Source organism: Pan troglodytes, chromosome 15 (genome assembly GCF_028858775.2).
Source record: "Pan troglodytes isolate AG18354 chromosome 15, NHGRI_mPanTro3-v2.0_pri, whole genome shotgun sequence".
NCBI classification, from domain to species: Eukaryota; Metazoa; Chordata; class Mammalia; order Primates; family Hominidae; genus Pan; species Pan troglodytes.
The window spans coordinates 49886921-49903286 of NC_072413.2; the positions used below are offsets into that span (position 1 = coordinate 49886921).

General features: G+C 38.4%; 1 protein-coding gene across 10 annotated transcripts in view; it reads left to right on the top strand.

Moving 5' to 3' along the window:
• GNG2 (G protein subunit gamma 2) overlaps positions 1 to 16366 on the top strand; it is a 122684-nt gene that overhangs the window by 29415 nt on the left and 76903 nt on the right. For 8 of the 10 annotated variants that reach the window (XM_016926081.4, XM_063792908.1, XM_054666015.2 and 5 more), the window contains one exon: positions 1162 to 1202. The exons of the other annotated variants lie outside the window; for them this stretch is intronic. The gene's annotated coding sequence lies outside the window, so the exon portion shown is untranslated. The remainder of the gene's footprint in view (positions 1 to 1161; positions 1203 to 16366) is intronic. 10 annotated transcript variants of the gene reach the window in all.

Sequence of the window (16366 nt, forward strand, 5' to 3'; positions counted from 1 at the left end):
CCTTCCAGAGTAGTTGTGCCAGCTTCCACTATCACCAATAACAAATGAGTGCCGGGCCCAGAACCCCCTTGAACAGGCTTATTTTGCATGTCCCACCTAGTCTTTGTTACCCAAGGGTTCATTCTCCGAAAATAAGTTGTTTTTAGCCCTTGGCTTTTTTTTTTCTTTTTGCTGTCATTAATCATGAGATAATGGTTTTCTAATAACTTTAGCCCATTTAAAAACATACGGCCCCTATGGTAGTCTGGGAATATAATTGGTTGGGTTGAGATTGTAGCACACAGGCCAGTCTCAAGTAATGTGAGGCCTCTGGAGACACTGATGTTCGTTTGGCCCTAGAACCCCTTGCGAATTTGAGTTCCACCCTCATTCATACTATTCTAGATGTGAGATATCTCTTTGTTCGCAGACACTGCAAAATAGGAATGGGAAAGTGTTCCTTGAGGCTTTAGCAATTCCCTTTGAGCTGAGTGCTCTAAAGCTTTTCAGGAATAAAGAAGCTCATCTACACAGGAACTTTCTCCCGTAGGAACCACACTCGGCACTGGACAAACGTAGGCCACTCTGCCTGATAGCCACAGAGGTCATTAGTGGCTAAGGGCATAGGTGTCTTCTACTTCTAAACAGCCTATAGAAGCTGTGGGTGCCAAAGATACTCTTATAACCACCACCGTGTCCTCCACCCTCCTAAAGGGCCAGATACACACAAACTGTATGCACTCAAACTCTGTCCCTAATACCTGGAGCAAGAGTGTGTTGGTCTCTGCTGCTTTGGTCATGCTCGGAGCAAATTAGATTCGGTCAGGAGGAAAGATTGTTCTTATTCATTCCATCGGTATACAGCCTCTCCCACCAAGGACTCTGCTTCCTCTAGGTTCCTAAGTGGCCTTTGTGTTTTCATGTTTTCTTGCATGCTAGGAGATTTCACAAAGAAAGGGACTCCAATTTCACAAATCTATTTCTTAAAAGAAAGAGAGTTAATAAAAGGTTCATTTCTAGGCTCTGAAATGTAAACCTGTGAGACCTCCTGCCCTTGTAACTATATTGCCATTACCACCCACCCCCGTTTCAGAAACTTCATTCATTCTACTTATCCAGCTCTTGTGTATCATGTTATTTTTCCTTTTAAAAAATTCGTTTTTCTCTCTGCTTTCTCAACAGCCAGATCTGCCAGTGAGCCTCAGGCTTTAGGAACTGAAGAGGTAAGAATTCCAAAATATTTTCTTCTAGAATCTTGAATTTAACCAGAACTTAAAGAGGAAAAAAAATGTTAAGTGGTCTATAGATGAAAGCATGTGATGTTTTATTGAAAGAAACAGTTATAGAGTCCTTATCAATATTGACATGACTTCAGAATTTAAAGAAAAAATGGCTGTCTTTAATGATAGTTAAAATTGATTTTCATCCAGAATTTTTTCATTTTCTTCTAAAAACCTGAGTTGGAGAGCCTTTGAGGCTGCTGTCTTAACAGAATGTATCCTTACGGCACAAACATGATTAATAGGTGGCAGACATTGAGGGCATACCCTGTGCAAGATAAAGCCTCAGATGAGGCTGATTAGGTCAGGGAAAGGTAAACCCTGTTCTTAACAGATGGTTGTAAACATTGTAAGGGCTTTTCCAGCAGCAGCAGCAGCAACAACAACAACAAGAGGTCAATCTAATGCTATTGGGGTTTCATCTTGAAGAAGCTTACTTAGCTTTTGGAACTAGCTATAGCATTTGAGTCTTGTTCTAGACTTGAAAGATAACCATAATCCTAGACAGGTGATAACGTGTTTGCCCACTCCAAGATACACAGTTTTCTCTAGTCAATGACTTAGATTCCCCTCCCCCACCATTTTAAAATGTAACTTCATTATGAAAAATGCCAAGTGTGTACCAAAGTAGAGAGAATAATATAATGAACGCCTACATCCCCATCACCCAATTTCAACGGTTGTCACCTCGTGGCTGGGATTGTTTCATTTCTACCTCTAGCTACTTCTCTTCTTTCCCCATCGGAGTATGGGTGCTTGCTGAATTGTTGGGCTTTTAATTGTTTATTTACATAACTGTTTAGGGGATACAGCAAGTGCTAAAAAAAAATAAAACCTACTCATAACCTGACTTGCTTTACTGGAGCTAGTCATCCATCCATTTATGCATTCAGCAGGTATTTATTTCATGTTTACTAGGTATCAGTCCTTCCTTAGGATAAGAGGATCGATTTTCCTCAACTCATATTTATAAGGTCTGCAAATTTGGACTTTGGATATCTCCAAATGAGGTGATCTGTCAGAGATGTACTGACCTATACATGTGTAGCTTTTGCTGCCCTATAGTCAAGTTCTTTTGAATTTAAGTACCTAATGTCTTTCAGGTGAGGGCTGAGACATCCCATATTCTATCAAATGTTACTAATAATGACTCTTTTATAAGCATCTGATGTTCTTTGAGTTGATTTCTGTCATGCTGATAAGTATGCTTAAATTTTTCAAATCAATCCAAGCAGAGTTTGTCAATGGGGTTTGCTGGCACGTCCAATGGGACAATTCTTCATTATCATCTTTGGTATCCCTGTCCTTGGTTCACAAAAGGCTGTGGCATCTTCCAGTCATTGTGACATCCAGAGCACTCTAGGGAGACGTTGTGAACATTGTGAACTACCGTGTCTTTGCACACAAATTTAAAGAGGTTATTTGGCATATTCCACTCACCTAAAAGCATTTTTCCTTCATACAAAATCAGTGGTTTCAGTTATGCTCAGTAGTTCCTTATGTAAGTAATCTCTGTGCTAACAAACGCAAGAAGCTAAGCAAAGTAGACAAGTAAAAGGAAGTATTGTTCTGTACTGTCAGGGGGATTTTGAGTATATTTGGTCTAGGGCTAAATTTAGTTTTCAAAGTATATACATGGAAAAAAATTAAACATGAGGTAATGGTCAAATATTGAAGTTAGAAGCAAAATACCACCAAGGCATTATTGAACAGCAACTGTGATTAAAGGTGTATTAGTTTTCTATGGCTGCTGTAACAAATTATTACAAACCTAGTGGCTTAGAACAACACAAATGTATTATCTTACCATTCTATAGGTTAGGTTCTATAGGGATTTCACTGGGCTAAAAGCAAAATATCAACAAGACTGTGTTCCTTTCTGAAGGCTCTCTGGGTTGGATTTATTTCCTTGCCTTTTACAGCTTCTAGAGCTTCCTCCATCTTCAAAGCCAGTAGCATTGCCTCTCCATGCGTCTTTCTACCATAGTCCCATCTACTTAATTTTTAGCCAGGAAAGGTTCTCTGATTTTTTAAGTATCTGTGTGATAAGATTGAACATACCTGGATAAGCCAGGCTAATCTCCTCATCACCAGGGCCTCCATTTAATCACATCTTTGAAGTCTCTTTATCTGTAAGGTTATGTATTTACAGGTTCCTGGGATTAGGACTGAACATATTTGGGGCCTATTATTCTGCCTACTACAAAGTCAAAGAGACTAATTCTTCAGAAAGGTAGAAATGCTTCAGGTAGCAGACCATCTAATGTCTAATTATATAGGATTAAAACATTAAGGTTTCCAACTTTGATGAAGCCAATTCTCATCTTGACTCTACAGTTCTCATTTCGTAGGTCCAAGTACTGAAGACTTTTGATTTTCTTGAAGTGTCTGGCATTGGATCAAGGGGACTGGTTGAAGTCCAATGGCTCCTTTCTTGCCCAGACTTTTGGGTACTATAGGTATGGCCCCTAGAGAGTATGCTGCTTTTGTCATTTCTCCAACTCTGGAGGGTTTGCCTACAGTGTGCAGGTTACAAGGTCTTGAACAGAACCAAAGAAATGTGAGGTTTTTATTTTATGCTGTTATGTCTGGCTGTTATTTTATGTATTATTTATTAGGCTTTAAAATGTGGAAATTGGAGGAAAAAATAACATAATAATACAGAACCTCACTAGAGTGGTATTTATTATAGCCAATTTCTAGGTATGGTATAATTTCCTCCATACATTAAGTTATCCCCACAAAGTAAGAAACCATTTCTTGCCGGGCGTATGAAATAGATCACTGGGTTATTTTTTAAAAATCATCTTTTGAGTAGAATATGGCTGGAAATTTATGGTGAAGATTTAAAAATTTTCAGCTTTTTTTTTTTTTTTTTTTTGTAGCAAGTCCTCTTAAAATCCACTTTTAGACACTTCAGCAATACAGACCTGAAGTCCAAACCTAGAGCTAGCAGCAGGGCAACAAACTGCCCTTATTTGCCAAGACAGGGCTTTCCTGGGACATAAGACTATCGGTGCTAAAACTGGGAGAATCCGGGGCAAATCAGGACAGTTGGTCACTCCAGATGTCTAACAAAATGACTCTTAATAGAAAGTAGCTGTCACATTGATGCATTGTTAAAATATAAATTTTGAGTGAACCAAATAATGACCATATCCCATAATATTTGGGTTGAAAATGGGGGTTAATCCAACTCTTGGAAAATCTGTAGCCATATATGCATGTTTGTTCAGACCAGCTTAAAAAGACAAAAAAACAAAAAAAAAAAAACAAAAAAAACCCCTGAGATTCAGAACTGAGAAGCAGCAGCCACGTTTATAGTCACAAGCCCTAGCTGCCCTTTCAGTTCTCCTGTGTTACCAGCAGGCTCCTGCACTTTGCCTCTGATGATGGAAGCTTTAATAACTTTGTTACTGAGGTGACCACAGGACCTCGCTGAATCTTTTTCAGCAGTCAGCCTGCATGGGAGTTATAAAATCCAAGTTTGCCAATGCAGCACAGAGCTCTCTTAGCTTTAATCTTGCCTTTCATAGAGCAAAATCGAACTTTTTCCCCCTAAGAGACAGCACAGACTGTTCAAGAAGAGGTAAATATTAGGAAGACTATCTTGAATGCCCAGTGGGAGGGGATTGGAGTGGATCATGTCTTGGAGTCTCATTTGGTTCTAAGAACATTGCGCTTCCTGACTCCCAGCGGTGGAGCATGAGCCACTTACCCCCATGTAAAGTTGCTACATCTGGGTAAAGACGCTTGCTGGGCCTTTCCCCACTACCTCTGCAGTACTCTGCCCGCATCATCCATAGCAAAACCACACTGAGAAATCAGGGAAGCTGAAGGTCCTGGGGCCTCATCCCTTACATTTCTGTGGCTTTTATTTTGAGAATTTTATTCTCTAAATCATTAGGACTAAGCAAAGAGAGCTGTAATTGTACTTGAAAGAACAATAAATTAGCTTCCCTAGAATAGGCATTTGACTTTTAGGAGCTGGAAGACTTTCTTTTTTTTTTTTTTAAACGTATTTAATGGTTTCCTGTCTTCCAAAATTTCCTACTTGGTAGATCCAAAGCATTCTATTTCAATTCTTTTTTTTTTTCTTTCCAAAAAAGATTCAGCACTATCAGTCATTGAAGTAGAATCTGGCTTTCTGACAAGGATGGGGCCTGGACAGAATTGTGAATTATTTTGAGTTTTTCCTCAATCTCTTTTTGGGTTTCTTCCTTCCAGGACTTTCGCTCCTGGTTTCATTTTGCTAAGACTCGCCTCATTTCAGCTTCAAATCTTTACCAATTTTTGTGAATCAACAAGTTTCAGAAGAAATGAAAACACATCAAGTTCTTATGCTGTAATTTAAACTTAGGTTCTTTTATTCTTTTTCAAAGAGAAATTAGAGAGTAAATGTAAATAAGGATCAAAATAACTACTTATCTGGGTACAGGGTTTCCTTCCGGGGTGATGGAATATCTTGGAACTAGTTAGCAGTGATAGCTGCACAACACCGTGAATGTACTAAATACCATTGAATTGTACACTTTACAATGGCTAATGGTTAATTTTATATGTGAATTTTACCTCAGTTTAAAACAAAATATGCCGATTGAACTTCAAGAGGAAAAAAGAAAAGGACTGTTTCCTCCTACCTTCAAATTCTGGAAAAAGTGTGAATCCGTTGTAATACACTCATGTTAAATTTCTACACCAAAATTGTCATAAAATTGTTCTATTCTGTTCCATTACTGGGAACAGATATTTGGATGTCATAGTGTCTGCAAGGTAGAATTAATTAGGAAACCCTTGAAGGGTAAAAGAGGAACATCTCTGAGAGTTAAGATACTAGTTGTTTATTCTTAAGATGTGTAGTTTTTGTTACTACGTTGTAGACTGGCCTATACTTTGCAGAGCTGGTCACAGTAAAATTTTGTTTTTAAGTTTAAAAATTTAAAATACTGGACTTTCTTCCACCTATCGTGGGACAGAATTTGCATCAGCTAGGTTGGAAAGTTTTTTAATAGCCTATAGTAGCAGACTGCAATTGGTAGTGATAAAATGGAGAGTCCATTTGGGAGGCCGAGGCAGGCGGATCACGAGGTCAGGAGATCGGGACCATCCTGGCTAACACGGTGAAACCCAGTCTTTACTAAACATACAAAAAAATTAGCTGGACATGGTGGCCCATTCCTGTAGTCCCAGCTACTTGGGAGGCTGAGGCAGGAGAATGGCTTGAACCCAGGAGGCGGAGCTTGCAGTGAGCCGAGATCGTGCCACTGCACTCCAGCCTGGGTGACAGAGTGAGACTCCATCTCAAAAAAAAAAAAAAAAGAAAAAAAAAGAAAAAAAAGAACAGTCCAGTTGTAATAACTTTAATGAAATGAGAGCAAGGTAACAAATTTCATATATATAAATACTTTTTATTAACAATCCCCTTAAGACATCCCCAAGCACCATTACCTGACGGGGATTTGTTTCAAGGCATGACTGCATAGGGGTTTGCAGGTAATCCTTGGCTTAACTATGAAACTTTAGGACTTTAAATTTCTTCTAGATTTAGAGACAACCATTTTAACCTTTCTGCAGAGATGTAACTAGGCAACCAGTATAGCACTTAACCAGTGCATAGCATTCAAACTTCCTAGCCATTTACATCATTTTTAAAAAATACTATTTAAATATCTCTGTTAGCTTTGGCATATGCTGCCATGTAACCTTTAATTTCTTAGAAAATATCATGCAAACCCGCAGCTGTAAAATGGTATGCTTCCTAGAAGCCCAGCATCCTCCAATGTTAATAAGGAAGTCAGCTTATAAGAAGAGCAGTAACAGCGTTGAGAGGTAGCCACATGTACTGTGTTTAAAATTGAGAATTTAAAAAGGAGGTTTCATGTTTGGTGTGTGAATTTATGAGTTTAAAATCATATCCTTGGCAGATGGTAATGAGCATTTCTTACAATATGATTCATGGAAAAATATACATTCATAGAGATGAAAACTAGATTTTATTTTAGCTGATTAGGTGGTAACTAGGGATATCTAGTTTGATCAATAAGCACAAACTTATTGAAAGCTTTTTATGTACCAGACACTATATCAGTTATATACTATAACTGCTGTATACTGTATACTATAACTAGCATACACTATATACTGTGTACTATAACTGATATATGATCCTTTTTTGTGACAATTATGATTTTAGTTAGGTTTTTTTAATCATGAAAGAAATTCATGCAGAAAAAAACAATATATGTGAAATATTTAAAAATTCAAGTAGTAGGGACAGGCATAAATGAAAAATAAAAGCGTTTCTTTCCCACCAACTTTTAGCCTCAGTCCCTAGAGGTAACCACTGTGGAGAGTTTCTTGTGTCTCTTCCGGAGATTTTTTCATCTCCTGGTTAATCTGTATCAAAAAGGTGAATATAAGTGCCATTGAACCATCTGTTCATAAGCTTTTCTTCTGAGCTAAGTTTTACATTTTGAGACACTATTATGCTTCTTTTTAAAATGTGCCTTTAAAACTGAAAGAAAAAAAATGTCAGAACCAAAGTGATGCTAGCAGAGAGGGCTGGTGGTAGTGAGAACTACGGCTGAAGGATGTTAATGTGTAGTTTTAGCCTCTGTTAACATTTATATGCGGAACTTAAGTAATAAACCTTAATGTAGTTCTTTTATTATTTTCAAAGTCATCTGGGGTATATTATCTCCCTTTATCCTTTAGATGACCCTGCAACGCAGGAACTGTTTATTTTACAAAGGAGGAAGCTGTGGTTCCCAGAGGTTAAGTAATGTGCTTAGGGTCACACAGCTGAAAAGTGACAGAATCGAGTCTTTTCCAACTAGTCTTGAGCCAGACCACATGGTAACTGTGAGGAAGAGAGAGGCACAGTTACACCTCTGTGGCTCCTGCAGTAAAGGCTATGAAGTGAAGGAGACGGGTGCGGACTGAAGATCTGGGCAGTTGTTTTGATTCTGCCCCTTGGACAAGTTATTTAAGGCAGTAGAAACAAGTTAAGGTGGCTGCCTCTGTCCTCCTAGTCTCCTCAGTGGCTATTCTGTTCCGATTTTCTTAGGTTGTTTAGGTAATACTGACCACAGGGGAGGAGACTTGACCCATGCTGAGGAAGCCTCAGTATTTCATCACCAGACCACGATAGTTGGTTCAGAGGGTGGGCCTGCCATCAGCAGGGGCCAGCAGGTTCTTCCTCTGGAATTTTCCAACTCGAGTTGAGAGGAGAGGTCTCATCCTTTCTGGTCCCAAGGCAGTAAGAATCATGGAAAGCTGTGTTTCAGTCTGTGGACAGAATCAGGTCCAATGCACAGAGGGGAGGCGGAGAGAGTCAGAGAGAGAAGGGAAAGAAGGAGAGAGCCCAGTCATAATTGGAGTCCATGAATCCAGTCCATGTGAGCCAATACATTCCCATGTTTTGCCCAAGCTAATTCAAGTTGTGACTAAAAGAGTTTTGACTTATACCTCCAGGCCTTAGTTTCCCCATCTGTAAAATGGAGGTTATAATATTCACCCTGACTATATCTGAACTATGTAAATATCAATTGAGATAATGAATAGGAATATACTGTATAAATTGTAAAATATGACACAAATGTAAGATGATATTATTCACTGATATGTCACACTGAGTTAGGAAAAGTTGAAAGAGTGAAATTACCACTTATTTGGAAAATAAGTGAGTGCTTTCTAAGAGCCATCTGATGTTATACAGAATTAAATGAAAGCTGCCAGGGTCCTCCAGATTTTCTTTTGAGACCTTCTTTCAAATACTCTTTTAAGTTCTAATCAATACCCATAATGAAAGGATAGAGCTTTTACCTTGCTGGCCTAGATTTATTCAATGGGTTTCTGTTTTCTATCCCCTGCCGTATTCTATAACACACACACACACACACACCCCAAACAAAAAAACAAAATGTCATTATTAATATTCCAACATTTTAGCCTTTTTACTTAAAAGACCTTTACAGATTCATGTTAAGTATTAATAACATTTTGGCTTCATTAAAGAAAAATCATCAAGGAAAATAAACCTTAAAGCAGCTATTTTAGATACACTTCATGGGAATGATATAGTTGAGGTGATTCTGGAGATAGGAAGTATTTGTTTTGGGCTCAGATAGGATCAAGATCCATCTTTTCCTTAATGGACTTATGTCTTTGCTATAAGCTCTAAGTAATCAAAATCTACTTGGGATTATAACTTATTCATGACAGAAAAAGCATCACTTCACTTTTATAGCATTTTTCACTATATATGATAATACCTCTCAATGAGGAAAAACAGATGGTACCTCTCTGAAAGCTTAGATTTGCCATTTAGGCAGTTTTTATTGTAGCAAGCATCTCTTTCTTTATATTTTATAATTACAACCAAAAAATGGCTTAAAGCTTCAATCGAAGTGGAATACCATATGCAAAAAAGGTTGATGTCACCATGGAAATATAATTTATAAGCATGAAGAAGCATGACATATCAACCTGAAAATGTTTTGCTTTCCTCACATTTTAAAATCTGTGAAATGTATCTACCACATTCACTGTTCTCATAAGTTATGTGACTATGCCTTCACCTTACACAATTGCCAGTGAGCACTGGTGTGAGGCTGAATGGATGCTGTCTGACCACTCTACTCCTCATCTAGCCATTGTTAATCTTTGCCTGGGCTTGTTATTAATCCCATGAATGTCAGTGTTTTCATATAAACTGAGAACTTTGAATAAGTTCATATTCTGAATAGGGCATACTCAGCCCTCAGAAAATGCCAGCTGTATTGGAAACAATTGGCATCCTCAAACTGGTTAATTTCAAGAGTACTTAGTAAATACTAAGAATATTTCCAAGGATGAGGGCAGAGTATAGGAAAACTGCAAGGGAGAATGCAGTTTTCCAGGGCTCCTATATTATCCTTTGGCCTGAGGTATGAGGACAGTGGGGAGAGGACCTCCTTAGTGGAGCTGTGGCCTCCAGGAAAGGGATATAGCCAGATTATAATGATCCTGCAGGCAGAGACCCCAGGAAACAAATAACCTGAACTGATTCTTCCACTTATTCTGATCGCCTGCTCATGCTCCTCATTGGCCAAACCCAACTGGGAGGCAAAGAGCAAGGAAGTCTGCTACTGAGTTCATGCAGTTTAGTTTCCTGGGGTATAAGCCAGGTGGAATAGGATGGAGAATGGATTTGGAGAGGCAAATGGAAGATATACAGCACAGTTAACCTTCATCACAGAAGTCTTGCATGAAGGAATGGCAGTATTTCCAAAAAGTGTAGATAACTTACAAAAACTTCTTTAAACCAGCTTTCACATTTTTATCAATTTTACTTAGTCAAGGTTATAGCCCATGTTCAAATGGACCCAGATACAATGGTAGTATTTGGACAGAGTTCAGTTGTTTGTGTGGTGAAAGATGATCTGGAGGAGCTACACAGAGAGAGAAAACCACCCTATGCTTTCCTTATTCAGAGACAGGATGTCAACCTCAACTTACGGTTCAAGTTTGCTACAAAAACTAGCTGGACACCTCAGAGCAGCTTTAGATAGCCACCTTCTTGGGCCTCCCGACATCAAAGGAAATGACTATTATCCCAAAGAAATGTAATACCTGGCTAGTGGATTGAGTGGCCAATTTTTGGTGTTTTTGCAGCTTACTTTGAATCTCAAGTGAATTATTTTCATTTCCTTGACCCAGGGACCAGGATTACTTGCCTTGATCTAATCTAGATTAACCACTCTGATCCACTGAAAATGAATAGATCCACTGAAAATGAATAAATCCACTGAATCAGATAAATTGGTTGGGGAGGTATTTGTGGCAGCACAAAATGATGGACAAAACAAATGTGGAATGCTATCCTAAAGCATCAACCTCTTCTGTGGATGGGAAAATTCACTGACTTGGGAAGTTCTGGGACGGGTTGGGTCTATAATAGGAGCAGTGAGAGGCAGTGTGGTGTAGAGAAAAGAGCTGGGGCTGTGGGGTTAAAATTAACTGAAGTTAGCGTAATACTGACTGTGACCACCTTGGCAAATTACTGAACTTTCTCAACCTTAAGTCTCCTAGTATGAAAAATGAGAATAACTTTACTTGCTATAAAATTAATTGAAATTATATATGCAAAATGAAGGCAGTGTTTTCCACACAGTAGTCATGCAAATACCTTTTTAGGATGTATACATGTGTTGAAAACAACCATATGGAAGTATAATTGAGATTTTAAAAAGCTGCACATATTTGATGTATGTAATTTGATGAGTATGCCTATGCTTCTTTAAAAAATTATTTCTTAACAGCTTTATTTAGGTATAGTTGATATACAATAAATAACACATATTCAAAGTATATGATTTGATGAATTTTGACTGCATACACCCATGAAATCATCATCACAAACAAGATAATGAACGTATTCATTCAAAAGTTTCCTTATGCTCCATGATCATCTCTCCCTTCTATCTCCATCTCAATATAATTACATTGAGATACATCCATGCTGTATGCATCAACTATTTATTCTTTTTATTCTTGGGTAGTATTCTATTGTATTGGTATACCACAATATGTTTATCTGCTTACCTGTAGTAGCAATTACTCAATTATCGTTTTGTTTGTTTGTTTTTGTTGTTGTTGTTTTGAGACAAGGACTTCCTTTGTCACCCAGGCTGGAGTACAGCGGCATGATCATAGCTCACTGCAGCCTTGACCTCCTGGGCTTGAGCGATCCTCCCACCTCAGCCTCCCCAGTAGCTAGGACCACAGGTGCACACCACCACGCCTGGCTAATTTTTAAATGTTTTTTGAAGAGATAGGGTCTCGTTATGTCACCTGGGCTGGTCTTGAATACCTGGGCTCAAGTAATCTTCCTACCTCAGCCTCAATTTTTTAAAATTCCATTTTCTTTCCTCTTTCCTCATTAATAGTGTAAGAGAAATTTTTAGAATTCCATGTTACCACAGCTGACGTCTCCATTAACATCCTCCAGGAGTAGTGCAGTTTACAAGAATTGGGTATAAATGCAGATATAATAGTAATTGCGTTTGTTAATCCCTGGCTTAGGTTGAGTACGCAGCTGGAATCTGGTTCTTTCTGCTTCCTAGGCTTGCTTTTGTTTCTTATCATAAACAAGCAACCTGGAGGAAACAACACAAATGTGGTATATCTATACAATGGATTATTCAGCCATGAAAAGGAACAAGGTACTGATACATGCTACAACATGGATGAACCCTGAAAACACTATGCTAGGTGAAAGAAACCAGACACAACAGGCTACATATTATATGATCCCAGGCACTGAAATGTCCAGAATAGACAAATCCATAGAGACAGGAGGTAGATTAGTGGTTTCAGCCTGGGGGAGAGGGAAGAGGGGAAGGAGAAGTGACTGTTAATGGGTATGGGTTTGCGCTTGTTTTTTTTCTTTTTTTTTTTTTTTGAGACGGAGTCTCGCTCTGTCGCCTAGGCTGGAGTACATTGGAACGATCTCTGCTCACTGCAACCTCCGCCTCCCAAGTTCAAGCAATTCTCCTGCCTCAGCCTCCCAAGTAGCTGGGACTACAGGTGTGTGCCACCACGCCTGGCTAATTTTTGTATTTTTAGTAGAGACGGGGTTTCACCATGTTGGCCAAGATGGTCACAAACTCCTGACCTCAAGTGATCCACCTGCCTCGGCCTCACAAAGTGAGCCACCATGCCCGGTCCTTGGGTTTGCTTTTTTGGGGTGATGAAAATATTCTGATATTTGATAGTGGTGATGGGTACAGAATTCACAGTCTAATCTGTGACTATACTAAAAACACTGAATTGTATACCTTCAAAGTGAATTTTATGGTATTTCATTATATCTCAGTAAAACTGTTATTTTATAAAAGCAGTCTGAAAAACTTTGGGAAAAATAAATATTCAAGAGCAGCCATTAATTTAATTTCCCTTTTTTTGTTTGCTAAAGGGAAAACTTAAAGCTTTTTAACTCATTGGTTGTACTGCACCTATATTTCCAGGTGTTGAGCACAATGTAGAACTTTCTAGCATTAGAAAATAAAAATGTGACATCTAGAGATAAATTGTGTTCGCAGATACAAGGTAGTTCAGTGCCGTACTGTTTTGGTTTATTGGAGATAATAAAGGCCCTGTAGCTACTTTGGCTTTTTTGTCCTTTCCTTTCCTTTTTAAAAATAACATGCATTCAGATTATCTAATCACTCTTTCCTCTAGCCTTACTTAGTTAACTAGATACAGGATATCCTGTCGGTAAAGCATCTTAGCTAAATCAGATTATTTATCAAACTCCTAACCACAGTAGATACAACTGAGTGAGTAAAATAGAAGTCCAAGTACTCAAAATAATCCTTGGAAAGGAAAAGAAGCCGGGAGATCAAAATGAGTAGTGATTCAGTCATGGGTACAACTTTGGTTTCAGGCAGCTGTGGAGGATGGGAATAAGGACAGACTTCCTCCCTTTCTAATGGTCTTCCTTCACCTGGTGAAACACTGCCTTATTTAGAATGCTTTTAGCCGCTCAACTGCTGTGAATCAGGACCAACATTGTAATATCTGGAAATAGAGCTCCACCTGGTCTATTCCCAACAAATCAGTGTTTCCTGAGTACACGAGATTTGTGGTTGAGAAAAGGCGTTTTTTTCCCCTGCCCTCAAAAATCTTACTAGCCAAGGTTGGAGTTTTGGTGTCATTTAGTTTAAATCTTAAAGTGAAAGAAAGGTATTCTTAACCCAGGGTAAAAGTAAAACCAATGTAACTCTACTCAGAAATATTACCTTTGCTTTTTGCTATAACTTGGCAAATTATTTTCCCAAGGTGACTTGGAAATATTTATGTCACAGTGTGTGTTTAGCTTGGGTTTTCTGTTATATTCTCTCCAGTTCTGGCATACAACAAAAAATTCCATAAGATAACTTTCCATTTTACTCTGGCACTGGAAGAATATGGCTCTCAGCAATATTCCTTTGAGTATTACTCTAGAAATATATTTATTCAGTTATGTATTAAGAATCTACAACCCAAAGTGTACCTGGAAGATGGTTAAGTGGCTTCTTCAATAAGAGGATGGGCTTTGTAGGGGAATAAAAATAAGTTTTTCTTCAATATTTATAGGTTCTTAGTTGGAACGGCCCCCTGTAACAACAGACAGATTAAAAAGCAAAAAACAAACAAGTTTATTAACATGTTTGTTTCATATACACATGGTACACATGGGAGACACACAAGGATTGACTAGTTCCTAAAGAGATGGCTTTGAATTCCAGCTTATAGAGCATCTTCAGCAAAGAACAGTACATTCTTCAGAGAAGTGACAAGACAATGGAAAATAACTTTGAGTCTCTAAGTGGGTCAACTTTGGGGAAGGCAAATAAATGGCAGATAAAGGCAAGTTAGTAATCCTTGTTCATGTAGATTCCTCTCATACCATCTCCAGGCCAATAAGGGTCTTAAGTTGTCCTCAATGATTAGCCTTCATTCTCCCCGGTAGAGAAGGAGGGGAGTGCGGGGCGGGATACCTTTTTGTCTTTAATAAATCTATGTCCTACTTTAAGGCAAATAGAAGGAGGGAAAGAATTTTCTTGCATCTGCTTCTTGGTAGCCTTCAGATCAACAATTCCTTCCCATTTGGGGGTTGCATATTCTGGTCTTTCGTAGCTTCATAGGCATAAAGCTGTGAAAGCTAGACATAGACCTAAAGGCATTCTTTCTGTGTCTATATGTGTATGTATGTGTGTATATGTAAAATATCACACATCAAAATAATGAATACATGTGCATACATATATATATTAAAGACTGTTAGTAGAACAAACCCACATACATTCCCCATCTTTTAAGTACCACCTTTAAAAACTCCTGTATGCTTCTCTCCAATTCCATCCTCCTTTTTCTTCCTTCCCAGAAAGCCATAATCTGGACATTTTATTTATCGCTTCCCTGCATATGGTTTAGTTTCACCTGTTTTAGAACTTTAAATAAATGACATCATGCTTCTTCTTTGGCTTGGATTTTTAACCAACATTATGTTTTGAGATTCATCCAGGTGGATGTACATAGCTGTAGTTTACCCATTTTTACTGCTATCTAGCAATAATTAGTGTATCATTCTTCCACTGTGTGAAATATCACACACTTTATTCATTCTACACATGTTGGGCATTTGGGTTGTGTCCACCTTTTTGCTCTGATGTACGATGCTGCTGTGTGCATTCTGTTCATGTCTCCTGGTTCACATCCAGGAGTTTTTCTAGGACGTATACTTTGGAGTTCAGTTGCTAAGGCATAGAACATTGTAAATGTTCACCTTATTAGGTTGACCATTAGTGGTTATACCAATTTATTCTTCATTAGCAGTATAAGAGTTCCTCTTGCTCCACTTGTCAACAGTTAAGTGTTAGACAGAACAGTCATTCAGTTCTCTGAATTTTAATTTTTGCTAGTTTCGTTGCAAATATATTCTGGAATTCTATTTTTTTAAACAACTCATTTTTAACCGTCTTGGTGAAAGAGATAAGGACATAAATTGTTTTTTATTATGTTTGATAAAGTGGGCCATTACCGTAGACATACGTAGATATATGTTTTCAAGCAATGTCGAGCCTGAGAGTCTTTTTTCTTTCTTTTCTTTTCTTTTTTTTTTTTTTTTGAGATGGAGTCTCACTTTGTCCCCCAGGGTAGAGTGCTGTGGCACGATCTTGGCGCACTACAACCTTTGCCTCCTGGGTTTCAAGCGATTCTCCTGCCTCTGCTGGGACTACAGGCATGTGCCACCATGACTGGCTAATTTTTGTAATTTTTATAGAGACGGTTTTGCCATGTTGGCCAGGCTGGTCTCGAACTCCTCACTTCAAGTGATCCTCCAACCTCAGCCTACTCCCAAAGTGCTGGGATTACAGGCGTGAGCCCCCAGGCCTGACCTTCTTTATTTTCTTTATTAGGTATTTTTAATTTACAAATGTAACATGCTCTTGTTTTTACAAGTAAAAAGCTATAGGAAGAAGCTCATTTCCCCCTTTCTCCCTTGCCTCCCTCCTCCCCCATGTAACCAATGTTAATGCTTTGGGGTGTATCATTCCACATTTTTCTTCATGCTCATAAAT